At 28.4% G+C, this 20,742-nt stretch overlaps 1 protein-coding gene across 1 annotated transcript in view; it reads left to right on the top strand.

The window, feature by feature from the left end:
• Positions 1–1,620: 1,620 nt before the first annotated feature.
• Positions 1,621–20,742, top strand: part of LOC124807958 (adhesion G-protein coupled receptor G2) — a 110,430-nt gene continuing 91,308 nt past the window's right edge. Inside the window, exon 1 of the mRNA XM_065812295.1 lies at positions 1,621–1,740. The gene's annotated coding sequence lies outside the window, so the exon portion shown is untranslated. The remainder of the gene's footprint in view (positions 1,741–20,742) is intronic.

Raw genomic sequence — 20,742 nt, 5'->3', positions numbered from 1 at the left:
GTTGGGCGCGGATGTAACCAGTCAACGTACAAATACTCAATGTCAAACGTCGACGGCACCCGTCGTCCTCTCGAAGAAACCAAAGTCGAAGGAGACCTTGGTGTGATGGTCTCGAATGACCTTAACGTTAGACCGCAAATAGAGTCAGCTGTATCAGTAGCGAATAGAGTGCTAGGGCGATTCAAAAAAACATTTCGCAGTCGCAGTTTTTATTTATGGCGCACTCTGTATCTCACTTACATTCGCCCCCATCTTGAGTTTGCTGTACAAACCTGGTCACCGCATTTAAAATCAGACATTGCCATTCTCGAGCAAGTCCAACATCGAGCAACAAAAACAATATCGACTATTAAACACATGACCTATGAAGATCGACTCCAACGGCTCGGTTTAACAACTCTTGAAGAACGCCGCAAAAGAGCAGATCTTATCGAGCAATTCAAAATCACTCGTAAACTCAAGCTTGTTAGTTTTGTTGTCCCGCAAAAAATTTCAAAAAGTAAAGATAAGTATATTCTAAGAGGCCATAATCATAAACTAGAACGTCAGATGGTAAAAAACTGCGAGGAGCGGTATAACCTTTTTTCAAATAGAATTGTCGCCCCATGGAATGCGCTTTCGCAAGAAGCAATGAACGCTCAATCCATCAACGCTTTCAAAAACAACACAAGAAAGTAACTTTATAGAGACAATTGCTGCTTTGTCTGTAGCTTCTGTATCTCCATGTTCGTCAGCATAGGGGGGCCTGGTGTAGCACCTCTTCATCAAATTATAAATAGATTATTGTATTTGTATTTGATCACTGAATAATAATAATAATAATAATAATAATAATATATATATATATATATATATATATATATATATATATATATATATATATATATATATATATATATATATATATATATATATATATATATATATATATATATATATATATAAACATGCATATAAGTATATATATTTACGCATGATATAGAATTCAATATTTTTCAACGAGTGACATTTAAGCAGTCTACTTTTTGTGACGTTTATAAACGTTCATAAAATATTTATAAGTGTTGACGTTTATGGGTGACTTATAAAAGTGCTAAATTTTAATCAGTCACGCGACCTTTAGCATTTCTTAGTAAATGTTTAAACTTTTTGTTCTAGTTATCAGATTTATTTTATCAAATAAATAAATAAAAAATGATAGCATGAAAAACACTTAAAACTCAAGATATAAAATGTTGCATGTATATGAAATAATCAATCAAATTTAACTTAAGATTGATTAATTATTTCATATACATGAATCTCATCAATTTCTGTGAATTTATTGGTGACTTCTTTAGATTATACTATTATGGTTAAATACTATATATATATACATTATGACCCATCATGGATGTAAGATCTGAAACTCTTTTCAAAATATAAAGCAAATATCGTAAAACTTATTTATGTTTCATACAAAAAACTATTCGTAATTTAAAAAAAAACATTCGACAGAGTTCGATTAGAATTATTCAATTACGCCCCTTAAATGTTTTATTTATTAAACCATATTAACATTTTATTTATCAAAAAATTAACATAAGTCATAATAAATTATTAAAATTATTTCTCAAGACAAAATATCGTTTATGAAAAGTACAATTTTCAGATAATATTCTGATAAATATTAAATAGCACGGTGCAATTGGAGCTTTTAACAAACTAATATATGCAAAAGTATAGAACATTAATTTAAAGGTATATACTTTCGATTAAAAGTCATATAATTTACAGTTATTTGAGCATTTATTTATTACCAAATATTTTTAAACTTAAACCGCTAAAAAAAATTAAAATGATTTTTATATTACAATTATGTATTAATGTTAAACTATTAAATTGATATTACGAATTTTTTTTTTTGTTTTGAACTTTACTGTTTTAGAATAAAAAGTTTAAAATTTCTTTGTAAATTTTGTAATTGGTATTGTAAAAAATTTGATAATTACAGTATAGTGACAGAAAATAAAATGGTATGACAGTAATATGCTTAGTTTGAAAAACTGTTGTACCTACTCAGCAAAATAGGTTGAATAACTAAGTAAAGTAGTTAACCGAATGACTATACTAATTAAAAATATAACTAAACCAATAAAATGATTTAAGCTGCAATAAACAGCTTTACTGTGACACTTACGAGGACAGATTTTACAAAAAAACGAACACTTACGGGGACAATAGCATAATCAGGGACATTTTAGTGTACCCATTACTTTTACAGAGAACGAAAAGTACATACATCGACTATAAAACAGCCTAACTCGCAGTGGAGTTCTGCTACATCGACTGAGGGTTTGGTTTGGATAAGCATTAAGATCAAGCTTAGGGTTAGGGTTACGGCAAAGTTTGAATATGGTTATATTACCGTAATTAATCATTTTTGTAAATGGATGAAAATAAAAATGAAATAAAATATAATATATTATCATATTTTTTTGTTACTAAATTATGTTTTTTTTTGTTATATATTATATAACAATACATATATTTATATATTTTAATATATTTTGTTATATATTATATAACAATTTGTTATAATTATATAACAATGTTACTAAATTATGTTTTTTTTTGTTATATATTATATAACAAAAAAAAACATAATTTAGTAACAAAAAAATAAATTTAAATATGTATAAATAAAAAAAAATATGATAAAAATTAAAAACTAATTATATTTATGATAAAAAAAATATGGAAAAAGGAAAAAAGCAAAAATAAAAAGGGAACAAAAAAGCTTGTCCCCGTAAGCGCCGACTAGGAGTGTATATATTTAAACGTAATGTAACTTTTACCTTGTTTAACATTACTCCTGTAAATTTTCAGGGTTTTTGCGAAGAATTTAAATTATTTTACTAGAGTTTCGTAAAAATTTACACTCTTTTAGTGTTAAATAAATAATCCTATTAAAACAATATTAAATTTTGTGTGAACATTGCAAACGCCATGATTTTTTTTTAGTTCAATATAAAAAACTATTAAAATTAAGTTTAAAAGGAAACAAGACTAGTTTTATTAAAAGATGGTTTTATTAAACGTAGGTTCTTAATAAAAAATTTCAAAGTTTTTAACTGCATAGAAAATAAACAAATATTAATACTAAAAATAAAAGGAAAAAAAAAAGAGACACAGAAAACCACCACATGCTTATGTATCTACGAATATAAATAATATATTGCTATTTATGGTCTTTTATTTTATCATTAACATATGGCCTTTTTTTTCGTTTAAAAGTTAAAGATTCTTATTTTGTATTTTATAATAAATTTTTTTTACTACTACAAAATCATCTCGGAAAATAATTTAATTTCTGAATCTTTTTAATTTTCTTTGTTTGTTTAAGCATTATATTTACTTAAAAGTAAATAGTTGATATTTCTTTTAGATATAGTTTTTGTTTATTTTCAAAAAAAAAAATTCTTTTATTTGACTGGTCTCACCTAAGAGAGTCTACCTTTTGGGTGAGACAATTACTAACTAAAGGTAGTCTACTTTTGGGTGAGACCAAACTATTCTGGTCTCACCCAAAAGATAGTAATTAGATTCAGGGTCATGTCATATCTTTCTCAGTTCGAACTGATGTCTGTTTTAAGAAAATAAAACCAAGGAAAATTTTTGACGGGATTCAAGAAAAAACGCGTTTTTGTAAAAACACCAAAGTCCACTACTTTTACATTTATAAGCAAAAAATATTTTATTCAATCATGTTTTATTCCAAGATTATTATACAACTTAAGAACTCTGAAAATCTCAAAATGTTCACAATAGACAAAGCTTTTATTTGATGGGTAATATGTTTTCTTATCAACAATAGTTACTAAGTTAATAAACTAACTATAAAAATAAACGTTTTGATAAATATTTTGGAATTATTTAACTCTGTAATCTTGAAAAAACATAATAATGCCTTGTGTAAGCATAAAGTCTTATATAGTTGTTTCAAAGTTATTGATTACTTTTACTTTAATTAGCTGTTTAATTTTTCCAAGAAATAGGAAACTATATTCAGATTCGATATTCAAAAATGTAGTATTTTTATACATATGAATTACAAATATAATATAAGTATTGTTAAAGATTAAATTGAGTATGAAATATTTATAAAAAAGGAAGAGTCTAAAAATGCAAATGTCTCCAATTAAATCTTGAAATGTGTTTGTCTATTGTTATAAACAATAACTAACCTCAGCATTTTGATTAATACAGTTTAAGACAACCTGGAACTTTGGTCAATGTGCAATTTTGGCGCATGAAACCCTATAGCTTTATTACACATAATTATAGGAACTGATGTTTCTATTTTGGAGAGCATTTTATCACCTATGCTATAAAAATGGTTTGTATTTCCAGAAAATAAGTGAAGCTTTAATCGATGGAAGATTTCTGAAGCTGGTGTGTTATCTAGTGGATGGATATAGCAAAGGATTTAGAACACACTTCTTGAAGGCTGTAGCAGAGAGTCTAATTTTGCTTTCTGTGAGGTTTAGAAAAAAACGAGCCCTTTCTTTCTGCTCTAAATTATCTTTAACCATAATATGTGTCTGGGAAAAAAACCAAGATTAAAATTCTGAATTAAAATTATTTGTATAACTTTTTAACAGTCTGAAAGTTCCCCAGTTACCATTTTTGATCATATATTGTAAAATTCTGTATGCCCTGCTTAAAAAATTATACCAACTGCAGGAGTGAGTAGAGGAAACTGCTTCAATGCCAAATAAGTATTAGTAAACTTTAAGTTAAATGCGAAGAAATACTTTTCTGTTACAACATGCAATAGATCTATCTCCTGTTTGATGTTGTAATGATTGTATTTGACATCTTGAACATTAGACTAAATGAAAAGTTTTTTAACTTATCATTTTTGCTTGAACTTGTTATGCTTTAAACCCTGTATGAGAACTCTAATGTTCATTTACGTCTCAATTAAGAATCTTAATGAAACATTTTAAAATTCCTCTCCATCTAACCCAGTCTTTCTAATATGATCTGGGAATATTTGTCTCTTTTCCACAAGTTGAGTGATTAGCTAAGACAGTTTTGAAGTAGGCTTGAAGCTTTATTTGCTTACCAATTCAAAGCCCTGCAAAGTCAAAGAAATGACCTAGAACACTGTATTAAACCGCAAATTTTTAAACCCTGTGACTTCACTAACTGACATCTTGTTTTTAAACAAAAGGGTCTTTGACTCTTTTTACTTTGGAATTTTAAATTTTGAAAAGTTTAGGGTCTTTGTAAGCTAGCTGTGCTAAATCACCTGCTTCCACTTTCAATTTTGAGTACAAAAAAATTCTACACCTCTCTCATTGGAAACTTTTCATATATTGTTAACATACAAATACTGGTAGTAATCCGCATCTAGCATACAGGTACTGGTTCTTACCCGTATCTGTATGCCAGATATATTTATACACTGTCGGAAAAGATTCACTACATCAATTAGCAAAGACTATGTAGAGTGGGACTGTGGCAGAATTATTTCAGTAGATACTGATATTCTTTATTTTTATTAATTTTTGACTGATCCTAAGAAAATATAGCATCACTTGCAAATCATATAAAACATAGTATTACTTGCAATATTGTAAATTTTTCATTTTAATGTAGGTTGACTTCTTTAACAATGACAATTTACACTGCAGATTAATCATTTAGCTTCTGATTCTCTTATACTTTTTTCAATGAGCTCCAGAATTTTTAAGTCACAAGATCAAATGCCAATAGGATAATATTTGTCAACCAATTTCCAAATTTGAGATAAAAAAATTTTGAAGTCATTTATCGTTGGTCCTGTGAATTCTTTAATTATTTTGTTTTTGCCATCCCTTGTAGCTTAATGAATGAGTAGACATTATTGAAGTACCAGTAGCATGAAATATCTGGCTCGGCGGATTATTTGTTTAACCATCATATTAAATTTTTTTTTAAATTTTATTAATTAACTTTATTTATATATATAATATATTTAATAAAATTTTATTACAAAGTATAAACACTTTGTTTAATAACTTAAATATCAGTAAGCTTTTAAAGTTTTTTTTTTTATATTTCAAAAGCAAAATACTGATTCTAAAATTCTAAATTGTTTGAAAATTATTTCATATTATATTATATATATAGTAAGAGTTAATCCTAGAATACGAAGGGTAGATGACTCACTCTGCACCTTACCGTTCATAAATATAGGAAGATTATTGCGATAACGAATAGCTGAAAAAAATTGAGTTTTGTTGAATAGCTGAAAAAAATTGAGTTGAAGTATGCCAGCCACTTAATGCCCCATGGTTTAGCAGAAGTGAGATCCTTTTCAAGCTCAAATACTCCCAACAAGCAATTAGAGAGTGTTGGCTTTTTATCAAGACAAGAATAAGTGGTAGTTTTATCAGCAAACAATATCACCTTAGATCTGAGAATTTCTTGATAATCATTAATGAAACTTAAAAAAAACATGGGGTCAATGATAGAACTCTAAGGAACCTCTGAAGTTACTGAAATGAAGAAGAGTGCTGTCTATCGAGAACAGCTTGTTTACTAAGATTGTTAAAGAAAGATTAAAAAATCTTTAAGATGTTATCTGATACACAATAATAAGAGAGCTTATGGAGAAGACCAGCATGTCAAACTTTATCAAAGATTTTAGAAATACCCAGAGCAATAGCCCTAACCTTTTTGCATCTTTATAATACAAAATAAAACCTGTTAGTTATTACCGTTAACAAATCATCATTAGAACAATAAAATTGAAATCCATTTTGATGATCAGAAAATAGTTTTGTACATTTAAGTTCAATTGTTTGATAATTAAAGGCTCAAGTTCCTTGTTTTTATTGTAAGAAGAGTAATGTGACGGAAACCGGGAACGATCTTGCGTTTTTTAATGTTTGAAAAAGCTAACCTCCAGATATAGAATAAATTATATATTTATACCTATACTAATTACGGATGATTTCCGAAATAATGAGATAATTGGAGACTGGGGAAAAAAAACACCCTAAATATATGGCCACAACTGCCCCAAACTAGAGAGCAACAAGATAATAAATATCTTTTGTACTTTTCTTAAATAAATTTATATTCATCGATAAATTTTGAAGATCATACAATAATCTCTTAGCGAATTTGTAAAATCATGACAAAGTTTAAACCCCCACTAATTTGAGGGGTTAGAAATTTTATAAGGTCATTATTTTTGAACAGTAAGAGAATAGTTTACAAAAATTTAGAACTTATCGATGAATATAAATTTATTTAAGAATAGTACAAAAAGTGTTTTACCAGTTTTTTGTTCCCAGACTCCAATCAACGCAATTTTTGCAAAACACTCTTATTTAATATAAGTATAAACATATAAATTTATGGCGTCTCAAACATCAAAAAATACTGGATTCTCCCCTCGGCTATAGTTAGACGAGTCAGATCCTCTCCATACTTTTTGAAAATTGGAATAAAAAATGCCGCTTTCCAGCTGACTGGAAAAAATACATTGGTAAGCACTTGTTAAATAGTTTTGAAAGTATAGAAGACAGACCGGAAAACTCTTATGCAAGACAAAAAAAGGTATTTTGTCCGGACAACAAGCTGTAGAAGAGTCTAAGCAAGAAATCACTTAGATACACTTGTATACCGAAGCTGGAGTTATACGAATGTCAAGTAAAGGATCAACCTTAGCCAATTATTTTTTCGACAACCAATTTTTTGCGGAGTGGTTAATGAGTGGCGTAGAGGCCAAACTTATATAAAAAAATCTTTAAATTTTTATTTTTTCTTCTTAGACATATTTGCGCCGATTGTTCGAATTTACGCTTTTCACGTTTTCTGACTAAATTTAGAGCAATTTCTAAGCATTGATGCGAGTAGATTCTGATGTCAAATCCAGCTAAATTTTCAACAATACTTTCCTAGTGTGTTCCTGCACAAAAAGAACTACTGCGCTTATTAATTTAATAAATATGTTGTACCTATCTTTCACTAATTACGATAGATAAATTAATAGTTTGAGTATTGTAAAGTGATTTCTTATTAATCTTTGAGGTCATTTCCACTTATGCAACAATAAGACAAATGTCCTTGAATCCACTCTTCTTCTCCCTCATATTTTTTTAATGGTTTTTTTTATTGAGAATTCTTTATTTGAAATAGCTCCTGAAGCTTCTCCAAGCTTATCACACGCTCTACATTTTCTTGAATAAATTTTACTGAAGGCAAAATTAAATTTTTATTAGGAAATTTTTTCTTTAAATCAAGAAATACGTTCTTATTTAAGGAAATAAATATCCTACCCTGCTACTTATTTCTATAAACAAAAAACATATATTTTGTTTTGAGAATTAAATTTCTTAAACTATGGTCAACAGATATACAACTTTGCTGTGAGTCCTAATGTGTTGTTGACAACTTTGGAAGGTTTTAAAAGTTTTGAAATTCATTGTATTCAAAAAGTCTGCGGGAGCCTCATCCGTAGACCTTTCCTCAAACTATTATCTTGAATACCAAAAATTAACCAGTAGTCTTGGTGAAATATACAACTTAAGACCTAGTGGCTTGTCTTTATCAACAAAAATTACTTTCAGAAGGACTTCAGCTTTGATTCTTTCCGTTTCTATATGACTTTGAACCATTTAGCAAACCATAGTTTTACAACAATCTGTAACTTTTATGAAATATATTATTCTTAAATAATAAACTAAAATATCAATACTTATGAAATCAAGTTTTACTTAAAAATTGCAGGTCAAACACCACGATGCCTTGTAGATATATAAAGCTCTCCGACACGATGGCAGGAGGTTAACAAGAATAATAGTAGGCCACGAAACTTAGCTAATCTTGCACAAATCCCTAACAAATAGCCAGGGCTTAAAGTGGGTGAACTGTATGATATCTAAAAGTGTATAACAAATTTTAAATTGCTGTGTATTGGCTTCAACACTATCGTTTTTAAAAATCACGTTTTTTTATTTTCATAACGAATTTGTGCGCTTTTGAAATACTACCAGTTAACCAAAATAATAGTAATAAATGCGCACAATCGGTATAGATAAAAACTTTCTATTCTTTGTTATGACGTTATTGTATAGTTAATGATTTATAAATTTATATCGGCGCCAATTGTTTAAAAAGTGGCGCAAGTATATATAGTCATCCAAAATAAAAAATAAAAAAGTTTTTTTTTTTATTTTATTTTTTATTCTATATGTTATGACACTCCGTGTTTTAAAATTTGTTCATAAGGGTCAAAATGGGATGGAGTAATCAACCTGTTTGTCGGCCATATCTGATAGGATGTCATTAGTAAAATCAAGAGATAAGATTGATGAAGAGTTCTTAGCATGCAATTCAGCTTTGTCTTTAGGTGAGGTAAAAAAAATCTAAACCGTGCAAGTGAGATGAAATAACAGATATGCCCTTATTGCAGATACTGTTTAAGATTCTCTAGAAGTTTTGGAAGCCTAACTTTTGAGTTATATAACATAAGTTGATTAGAATGTAAATATTTTAGATAGTCTGGAAAGAGATTTAGAAAATTTACTAGTAGTGTTAGAGAGTATAAAAGCCAATAAAATGTCTGTGAATACTTTTAAAAACAAAAGTTTTCAAAAATTATCATATATTTTGAAAGAAAGCACATGAAGTTTTTTTTTTATAAATTTTTTTTAATTTATACAGCGTCTTAAAAAAAAAGACAGCATGTTTTTTTAAAAAAGGAAAAAATAAATAATAGTTTTCTTAATTAGTTTTTAAATTTATTTTAATTATATGAAATAGTAATTTTTATTACACTGTGTCCGTAATTAAAAAATAAATAAATAAAATAAAACCGTTAAACTTATAAAAAAAATCCGAACATAGTAAAAATCAACTAAAATGGGAAAATTAATTTTTTTAAAAAAGGAATGGTAAAATATGTAATGGTTTCTAATTTTTTAGAGCTTTGTTGTTAAATACAAAATATATAATACAATCATTTTCCATTTTATTTGTTAAAAACAGTTTACCTTTGTTGCTAGGTTTTCTGTCGCTGAGTTTAGCATCTAATCCATTCGTAAAGGTGTGTTATACTTGGTTTTATCTGCTGAAATAAAATAAAATGTTTCTTGTGTACCATTATATTTTAGTTAGTCCATGATTCCATTATTTCTGTACAGGTATCCGACTCAATAAGCAACTAAAGCCCAAAAACAATAATTTTTTGTCTCGTTACATAAGGGCACGTGTACACTCTAAATTATATGCTTCACCTCCTTTTTTTTTTTTTTTTTTTTCGACTACCATATTGTGACACAAAAGGTGATTCTGGTAATCTTACCATAGGACACTTTTTCATTAGTCTAAAGTTAATTTTAAGTCTCTTTAACCTCTGCACCATTTTAGACTCTCAACTCGTTTATAAAAGGGTTTTCTTTTTCCATACTGAAGAAAGCTCTTTGAAATTTAAGTTAATGTATGGAAACATTAAAAATAGTTTATTTACTTTATATGAAAAAAAGTAAAAGTTTATAATTCAAGTTAGATACAGGCTAACATATTAAACCTTTTGTTATTTTTTTACTTTTTCATTCATCTAAATCAAAAATGAAATAAAATTAAATAATCAACTGGCCCCTTTGTCTCACTCAACGTTTAAATAAATAACAAATACCGGATAAAATAAAAATTAGATACCAAAAGTGCGACTAAAAATAGACTGCATGCCACAAAAAAATATTCAGTGTAATTTGCCAGGATAAATGAAAAATTAAAATAAAAGAAAAGTTAAAAGTAATTAGTAATTTTATCTTTGACATTGTTTTCATCCCATAAGTGCAACAAAGTTTTTGACACCAATAAACTCAGCAATAAATTAATATATTCTTAAGCCACATAGTAATAAAGTTTAACTATTCTATTTCCTAAAAATAATCTAGGTTGACATGAAATTTTAAAAAGTTTTCCAACAAAACAAGTCTTCACCACGCTAACTCAAAACAGGCTTCAAAAAATGTAGCACATAATTTTATCACAAAATTCGGTTCCGTAAAACGCGATTTCTGCATACCTAACATTTAAAAATGTTTTTTCTTTCATTCAATCACTTAGATTGGCATTTTCCGCACTTCCTGTTGGCGCTCCAAATAAGAAATGATCTTTAAGGCTTTAATGAAGAAAAATAAAAAAAGGTGAAAGGCTATTTCCGATAGTATTTACTGCATGCTAGATTTACATATGTTCCTTAATCAGCTGATTTAATGGCTCCTACTTGTATTAATCCTTTCTTAGCAATAACTTTTTTAGGTCTCTTTACAGTAGTTATCTCTGTTTTATTCTAATTCCAAATCTCATATGCTAAGAATGAGTAAATATGCCAACATTGCTTCGAATCGCAACATTCTGCTTAGTAACTGGTTGCTTGATCTAAAATACTAACTCCAGGTTTTTTGATTAAAGTATCAAAATGACGCTTCGTAAAATTAGTGAACCTTTCTCTACCAGTTTTTTTTTTTTTACTATCCAAGATTTGGGAATTTTTATATTATTTTGATAGGAAAGAAAAAATTTTCACTTGTCCATATATATATACCTGTATTGATATATTAAATATTTTAGATTATAGATGTTTATTTGGATAGATATAAATTTTTTACTGTAATTTTTTAAATAATATTTTAAATAAAAAAAATTTGCTCTTTAACATATATATACAATCATAAGGAAAATTTTGATTAGCGGCGTATTGTTTGAAAAAATGTCACCTAGAGTTGAGGCAACTGTGACAACTATCCCCATTTATTTTGCGACAGTTCACCTCCTTTATGTTAGTGGCAAGGCTACAGAGCTACAAGATCATTCATTTAAGTGTTGTTATTCTAATGTATTGTCACTGTTACTGCTGTTTAAAATGTATATGTATTTTTTTTATCGCTTTCAAGATGAAGTTTTTTTCTTATCTTGTCATGAAGATTTTACTTTGAGATTCATGATGCTTTTTCTTTTTTGACTGAGATTTTTATTCTATAAATCTTATTTAGTTTGTTTTGAACAGAAGTGTCAGTCAGTATTTGGGTGCACTATCACTTATGTCTTTTAACGAACTTTCTTGATCTAGCTTTTAAAAACGACTTTAATTTTTCTAGGCTTGCTACATGAGATATATTATAGCTGACTACCATGATCAGATATTTTCATTGGCTGAATAGGCAATACACTTCAAGCTGAACCTGGCGGCAGACTTGGTGCCAATGACTGATTAAAAGCTTGGGCATGAACAATGGGGCATGGGAAACGGGTTAGCGATAATAGTTTCTACACAGTTTGTTACAAATCTGTAGAAATGTTAGCTATTGTAAAAGCCTGCACATAAGCTTTTGTTACAACTTCAGCCAAATCATAGGTGATTACTGACCTTGGATTAGATACAACCTAATAATCACATACTGCATTGTAATAATGTTTAAGTATAGATATCCAATGGTTGCATCTTGTGGCTACAATGCACAGTGATCTCGAATAAGTTAAAATTAGGCCAAAATTAATTTATTTGAAAACATATATTCAAAATTGCTGAAAATTTGCTCTATGTTGTAAAAAAAGTAGAAAACAAAACATGACTATATCTTTAAAATAACATCAAATATAGTCAGGAAGGGAAGAACATTTTTATTTAAGAAAAAAATGAATTCAAAAAGTTATCTGTTCTTAATAAGTATCTGTCCTTATTAACTAAATAAAATCAGTTAATATGTTTTTAGGTAGTATTAAAGCTAAAGAAGTGGACAGTTCAATAAATACAATTAGAAAAGCAGGTAAGCAAAAAAGGCAAATTATGTCAATAAGTATAATTTCAGAGTTTAAAGCAAAACTTAAATCAGATTATTTAACTCTTCACTTGGATGGGAAACTCATGAAGCAAATATCTGGTAAAAAGTTCAACTATTTAACTGTTTTAGTAATTGGTTTTAGAAAAATTTTATCTTTTAAACCTATTCAGTCTGGTACAGGAATTTCTACCTGTAGAGGAATTATAGAAGATTTAAAAGAATGGAATCTTAAGAAAAATATTGTCACCCAAATTTTTGAGATTTAAAAGGCTTTCAATACTTGAGTGAGAAAGGAGCAGCAAAACTCCTCTTGAGGAAACCAAATCTATGAAAACGATTCTCTGGCTTGCAAATTGCCATCACGTTTTAGAACTGTTTCTGGGGTAATTTTGGATTTGGAATGCTTTATTTCAAAAGGAGACAACACCTAATGATAATATAGAGTTCAAAATTTTAAAAAAGGAATAGCTTAACTTTAAAAAAATTCCTACCAAAGTTTCTTATAGTACCCTCGATCTAGAAAATTCTTTCTTAAAAAAAAAAGCAACCGAAACTTGCAATTTTTTAGAGAAAGTATTACAATCTAAGCATAACGCATGAGATGATTATAAAGAAGTTGCAGAATAACAATTTTTCTATTAGATGGAGAGGAACCCAAGAAATGGAAAACATGTGGTGGATCAATGTACAAAGGACTCTAACCTTATTAAAAATGAAATCTCATCTACAATTTGAACTTTAATGATTTACCTTTAATGGTTTAAATTAAAAGTTTACCTTTGATAGTTTAAATTGAAGGTTTTTTTTTTTTTTTTTTTTTCTTTTATTACAAAATAATAAATATTTACAATTTTTTCTTCAAAATTACATTAACTAAGGTTTTCTATTATAGTAGTTTTACAATATAAAGTTTTTACAAATGTTCGTAAAAATAAACATTTTTAAATTTTTATTTATTTTACTACATACTTGTATTTTTGATTTTTGACTTTTTTGTGTTTTTTGATTTTAGATTAGGTTAAAAAAAAGGAAAAATTTTAAAATAGGTTAAAGAAAGATTCATAAGGTAAAAGAAGGATTTATATCCAAAAAAATTTAAAAAGAATTACAGGACTTTTACATACACATTACGTTACGGACACTCTAGATAAAAACTTATCTAGAGTGTCCGTAACTCTGTTACGGACACTCTAGTTTTTTTACAAAAAATACTCACAGAGTATTTTTTACAAAAATACTCACAGAGTATTTTTTACAAAAATACTCACAGAGTATTTTTTACAAAAATACTCACAGAGTATTTTTTACAAAAATACTCACAGAGTATTTTTTACAAAAATACTCACAGAGTATTTTTTACAAAAATACTCACAGAGTATTTTTTACAAAAATACTCACAGAGTATTTTTTACAAAAATACTTACATTTTTGTAAAAAATACTCTGTGAGTATTTTTTACAAAAATACTCACAGAGTATTTTTTACAAAAATACTCACAGAGTATTTTTTACAAAAATACTCACAGAGTATTTTTTACAAAAATACTCACAGAAAATGTCAGCGGTGTTTCTACGGACATGATAATTATATTTTAAGGTAGTAATACTCCTGATGTTCCTAATTATTACCCTGAATTGGTTCAATTTTTTTGTTACTAAACATGTGAGTGTCAACAGCAGCTGCGAAGTAGGGTTTTTCTCCAATAAATTCGCTGTTTCAATCGAGAAAATCGAATTTATTGGAGAAAAGTTGTTTTGGGATGTCAAGGAGTTATATACATGTTTAAAATATTCCCAAATTTCAACAGAAGGAGGACAGTAGGCAAAGATATGGATGTTGTCCTCGATTTTACCACAAGTTTTGCATTTGTTAATTTTGACAATCTGCTACCTTGTGCTTTTGGCTAGCAAGGCCGCAGAAGATAAACCGTTGTGTAAAAAACGAAAGAGGATGTTTTGAGTCGGTCCACATGCGGGGGAGGTGAAGTTTTTTTTCCAAATTTGGGTCCACGGCATTGTTGTTTTTGTTGAACCGTTCCAGAAAAGTTCTGCTGGCACGACTGTCTTTTTGTTTTTTGCCACTTCTAAGTAAAAATTTTTTGTTATTTTTAGGAGGATGTTAAAAAAGGACCCGTTTTTGCCTTATATTTCGATTGCTGTTTTGTAGTACTGAGACGTTTTGTTGTCCCAGTGCTTTGGAAAATTGTTCTGCTTTAAAAAGTTCCAGCTTTGGTTTTGATTCGTAAATTTTATGAGTGAACTTGTCAACCATTACTTTGAAAAGTAGTAATAATTGTGAGCTCTATCCTCTTATGCTTTCGACGGGTAAGAAAAGTGTCTCTCTCTTGACCGGATTGTAATTGGCCTTTTGCCACAGATTTTTGAAAATGGCTCTGTGCAGACGTTCTATTATCCATTCGGGAACGGGCAGCACGTTTGCCAGAAACCACACTTTTGACATTGCTAACGTATTTATCAACATAGTCTTTCCCCTAAGTGACAAAGTACGTAGTCCCAGAAACTTGTGTTTTTTCTCTATTTTGTTTAGAGCTACTAACCAGTTGAAATTGGTAGTATCGCTCAGTCTAGTGTAAAAGATAACACCTAAAACTTTGAAACCGGTGTTGTTGTTCCACTCTATGCCGTCCAATTCAGGGTACATTTTGGGATCAAAACCCCCAAGGGCGAGACCCTTGGTTTTTGAGGCATTGATCTCTGAACCACTTGCTTTTTCAAACAGTTTTACTTTTTCGAAGAAAAAAAAGACTGATTTTACGTCCCTGGCAAAAAAGTTCGAATCGTCTGTGTACTGCTGTATTTTAAAGGGTTTAGATGTACCTGGTAGCGGGAAACCCTATACTCTGCTATCTGCTCTGATCACCGAAGTGAGAGCTTCGGAGACGAAAACATACAGCAAGAGAGAGAGGGGATCGCCCTGTGTAACTCCCCTTTCCGTAGGAAAAGAGGCTGACAGGAAACCCAATTCAGAAAAATGCCAAAACTTCTGAATATAAGGTGTTAACAAAAGATACAAAATTTTCTCCGAGATTGAATTTTTGGAGAATCTGAAGCAGAAACGCACGATCAACTTTATCAAATGCCTTTTCTTGATCTATTGACAAAATGAAACTAGGTAGATCTTTAAATTGCGCGTAATCTATAAGATCACGGACTAAATGTAAATTTGAAAACATTGTTCTACCTGGGATTCCGCAAGTTTGATTTGGTTCTATAATTTTCCCCATTACTTTTGCAAGTCTTAGGGCCAGCGCTTTTGTGATTATTTTTTTAATCAGCGCCGATTAAGGAAATGGGCATCCAGTTTTTGCATTCAGTAAGATCTCCTTGTTTGGGGATCAGTGAAATAATAGATTTTATCATAGAGTGGCTGGTATTTTTTTCTACAAAAAGTGTTTCGTAGGCAAGTTCTTCAAAATCTTTTTCTAAAATGTGCCAAAAGGTTTTATAAAATTCAGCTGGAAGTAGATCCGATCGAACTAATCTCTAAAAAAAGTGTACATAGTAAATGGCTCTTTTTGGAAGTATGTATAATTTATTTGCAATTCGCATTCATTTGCTATCATCAAACGATAAAAGTATTTTTATCATAAAGATATTAGCTGCTGTTTCTTATGAAAAGTTTAGTTTTAAAAAATGCTGTAAACAAAATATGGGAATGGGTTAAAATATAGTCCATGACTTTTAACAAGGAAAAATGTAATGTAATACATTTTGGTCAAATTAACCAGATTTATAGCTACGAACTTAATAAACATTAAATGGCTTTTTTAGATAAATAAGAAAAAAAACGAAGAATAATGATTGAAAAGATTGCTGCCTCATGCCAAACTTTCAGTTCAGTCGATGTAGCAGCACTCCGCTGCAAGTCAGGTTATTCGTCAGTCAATATATGTAGTGAAGCCCAAAGCAGCAGATTACTTCAGTATGACGTCGCACGGGTTACCTAAATCAGCAGCTAAATCAGCAGCATAAGATATATATATATATATATATATATATATATATATATATATATATATTTATATATATATATATATATATATATATATATATATTTATATATATATATATATATATATATATATATATATATATATATATATATATCTATATATATATATATATATATATATATATATATATATATATATGTATATATATATATATATATATATATATATATATATATATATATATATATATATATATATATATATATATATATATACAATATTACAAAGTTAATTTTGGTGTCACTCATTTAGTTAAAAACAAGTCAATGGAGTGACACCTTAATAAAATAAACAAATAAAGCAAAAAAAATAATAAGACAAGGAAACAATAAAGTAAACTACATTAATACAAGTATTAAAAGATAAAGTAATAGGAACAATAATATTCAAAAAAATTGGAATCACAACAAAAATATTTAGAAAAATGAAAAAAGAAGAGAGAATGACATATGTTAAGAAGGATAGAGTGAGAGAAAAAAATTATCGAAAAATATAAAGAAGCAAAATAAAACTTAAATTAAAAAACTGTATACATACACTGCTACATACAATTTAAAGCCTAAACTATGCATTACATCGGTTAGTTAAACAAAAGTAAATATCAAGTTATAGAAAAAGAATCAACAACTGACAGAGAAAAATGCAAAAAAATAAAGACATTCAAAAAATTTTATATAAATAAATACACGACATATAAACAATGTACAAAATTAATTAAAATTGTTCTTTTTCTTTTCTTTTCATAAAATTTTGGTGGTAGAAAAAATTTGAGTTCTTTTTTATTAGTTTCCATTTTCGAAGACTTTTTTTTTTTAACTTTGTTTTTATTTGTTTCAGTTTTTTTTTTTTGTTTTTTATTTTTATTTATTTAAATCCTTTATTCTTGTTTATACACTTATTTTTTAAACTTTTATTAGTAAAATTTTTTTGGATTTTTTTTCTTGATAGAACTTTTTTTTTTACTTTTTAATGTTAAACAAAAATAAATGTTATTAGGCTTTATTTTGGGAAGCAAAATATAATTTAAAAATAACTTGACATATTTCACAAAAGTTTTTGTGTTATTTTATTGTTTTTACATTTTTTTTCTTTGTGTGTGTGTGTGTGTGTGTGTGTGTGTGTGTGTGTGTGTGTGTGTGTGTGTGTGTGTGTGTGTGTGTGCGTATCCATCTTTGATCCCATGATCATACGTGCATAAACGCATAAGGATTAAGGGTACTAACTCATTATCAAATAAAACTAAGAATATTTTTTTAGTTTTATTTGATGCCTTTATAGCATACCAAAAGCAAACATACAAGAGGAGCATAGTTTATTTACAAAATGGCATAAACAAAATTACTTTTTTTAAAAAGACATTATGAGATATGAGGTTTCTTATAAAAGTAAAAAAGTTACTTTTTCTGTCAGAATCGAACTTTATAGAAATAAATTTTATAATGGTCTTACTAAAACGCAAATAAATTTGTAGATTCTGTTTACGAGGCTATTAGTGAAAATAATATCCATCTCAAAAACAAATTAAATATATATAACACATTGGTTATCAGCCCTCTTTAATAAAGCTATGTAAGTATCGAGATACCGATATAAGATTAAAGGTGCACTCGGATCAAGGGTCTAAGTTCTCCCCTACATTAATTTAAGTCTTTAGCAACCTTTACTGCTGTTTCAGCACATACATTGCTTCTCTGAATGTTCGCAATAGCTGATGGTTCTGTAGTGCATTGTGCTATCAGACAAGTAAGTACTTTCTGTAAGTTATTAATTTTCTAAATATCTTTTTCAACATCAGCAAAATAGATATAATAAAGGTATGTTTCCTAAACTATATTTTGTGCTATTTACCACCAACAAAATTACAAACAACTTGTTTTTGTACTCTAAATAAGGTAAAATTAAAATGACTTCGAAATTTATAAACTGCTTTTGAATTCTATCTGAATATCTCTTAAATTTTATTGATGAAGAAATGGTGATATTTTAAGATTTAACTTTTTTAGTTTAACTATACTACTACTATAAGTAGTCACTGGGATATAAATCAAAAAACCTTGTTACGCTGTCCTTGGCAGAAAATCTAATTTTATTTTTTCCGAAGAATTTTTGCTTAAAAAAAAAATTAAATGACAAGCATCAAGCATATAAAAAGTTAGAATCAAAATTTTTAGTTGTCTCTACGATATGGGCTATGCTTGTGCAGTAAATTCAAAAGTTAGTAAACAATTTTATTAAATTCTGAAATGGTCAAGTATAAGTTTTTAATTATACTTTTCTTATCTCTTATAATGAACTATGCAATGTAGTAAAACAACTTAAATAATTTTGATTACATTTTTTGCTGTTGAATTCTGCGACACATCGATCCACTCTGTTTTCATACTTTTGGTTATAGCTTGGTCTTTTGTACAATTGTCAGTGGGAACTGAGATTATGATAGAGTGTTTCAAAAGCTTCTGTGGCTTTGGATGAGTTGTTAAATGTAATAAAATTTAGCATGAACTTTTGGAGGGATGGTGGTATGTTGTAGTTATAAATAGAAGACTCTCAACTTTTGGAGTGATGGTGGTATATTGTACTTATAAATAGGAGACTCTCAACTTTTGGAGAATCGGTGGTTTCTTAATCTTATAGGAGACTTTCAACTTTTCTATTTTATCATCCAAAGCGAGCTTTGACAACGCTGTTTAATTTTCCTAGGTTTAATAAATGGAACAGCTAGAAAGAAAGAATGCTGCTAGGTCAATTTCTCCAAGACACCACATTGTTTAAAAGCTTCCTTACCTCATTACCAGCTAGTTTCCAAAGCTGAATAGTTTCTGCTGAATGTGAAATTAAACTAATTATTATCAAGTACTTGCTAACAAAGCAGTTATACAAAAGCTTAAATGCAACTTTGATTTAAGTTTTTGTAAAATGGTTTTCAAATAGTTCAACCTTGATGTATATTTTTTTCTCAACAATGCAATTCTTAAGAGTTTTTTTTTTAAGTTTAAGAGCTTAAACTTAATTAAGAGTTGAAACAAGTTTTTTCACATCAGAATTTGACAGCCCGTATTGTCTTGCATATAAATAAGATTTTTAATAGCATGTTGTGATCCTTCATTAAATAGACACTGGGCTCTTAAAGTTAAAAATATATCAGAAAAACAACTTTTTTTTTGTAAAATATTTACTTATTAAATAAAAATTAAGTTAATACTTTAAATGTCTAAATAAAGTCTTACCTGTAAAAACTAAAATAGGATTGCCTTCTAATCCTAGAGGCTTACTTAGACAACTGTTTTATGAGGTTATTCTTTGTGTTCCATGAGATGATTCATTTTGTACTTTCTCCCATGAGGTGATAATTTGTTTCATAACGTGCAATGATTAATGTTGCAACACTTACAGCTGTCACTAAGCCTTTTGACATGATTTCTGCTAAATTCTTTCTAAGGGTGCAAAATAAAAAGTTGTGTGAAAGTCCCTTGCCATGTTTTGATGTGCATTGAGAATATTTTCTTTTATATATGTTTTTTTTTTGCATTTCGTTTTGGGTTAGTAAAACTGGATGTAGAGAATTCATTTTGCTATGCCAATCCGAACAAGTTAAACAGTGACAAACGCAGCCTCTAGTAATAGGGCAAACTTAAATATTAAAGAAATCAAAAAGCATTGGATTGGTTTAAAACTTTCCGCTTAAAACCTCCTAAGAATAGAACGGCATCATAAATGCCAGTTGGAACCCTTGCATCATAAAAGTTAATTGGTTGCTTAAAATGTTTTAATATTTTCAATTATAAAGCTAGTTAATAAGCGTCTCCTCTTGTGAGACACAAACTTAAACATTTTTTCTGTTTTTTTCCATTTTTCCGATTCTAAATTCTGTAGCAA

Source organism: Hydra vulgaris, chromosome 12 (genome assembly GCF_038396675.1).
Source record: "Hydra vulgaris chromosome 12, alternate assembly HydraT2T_AEP".
In the NCBI taxonomy this organism is placed as follows: Eukaryota; Metazoa; Cnidaria; class Hydrozoa; order Anthoathecata; family Hydridae; genus Hydra; species Hydra vulgaris.
This window is presented reverse-complemented; position numbering and strand designations above follow the sequence as displayed.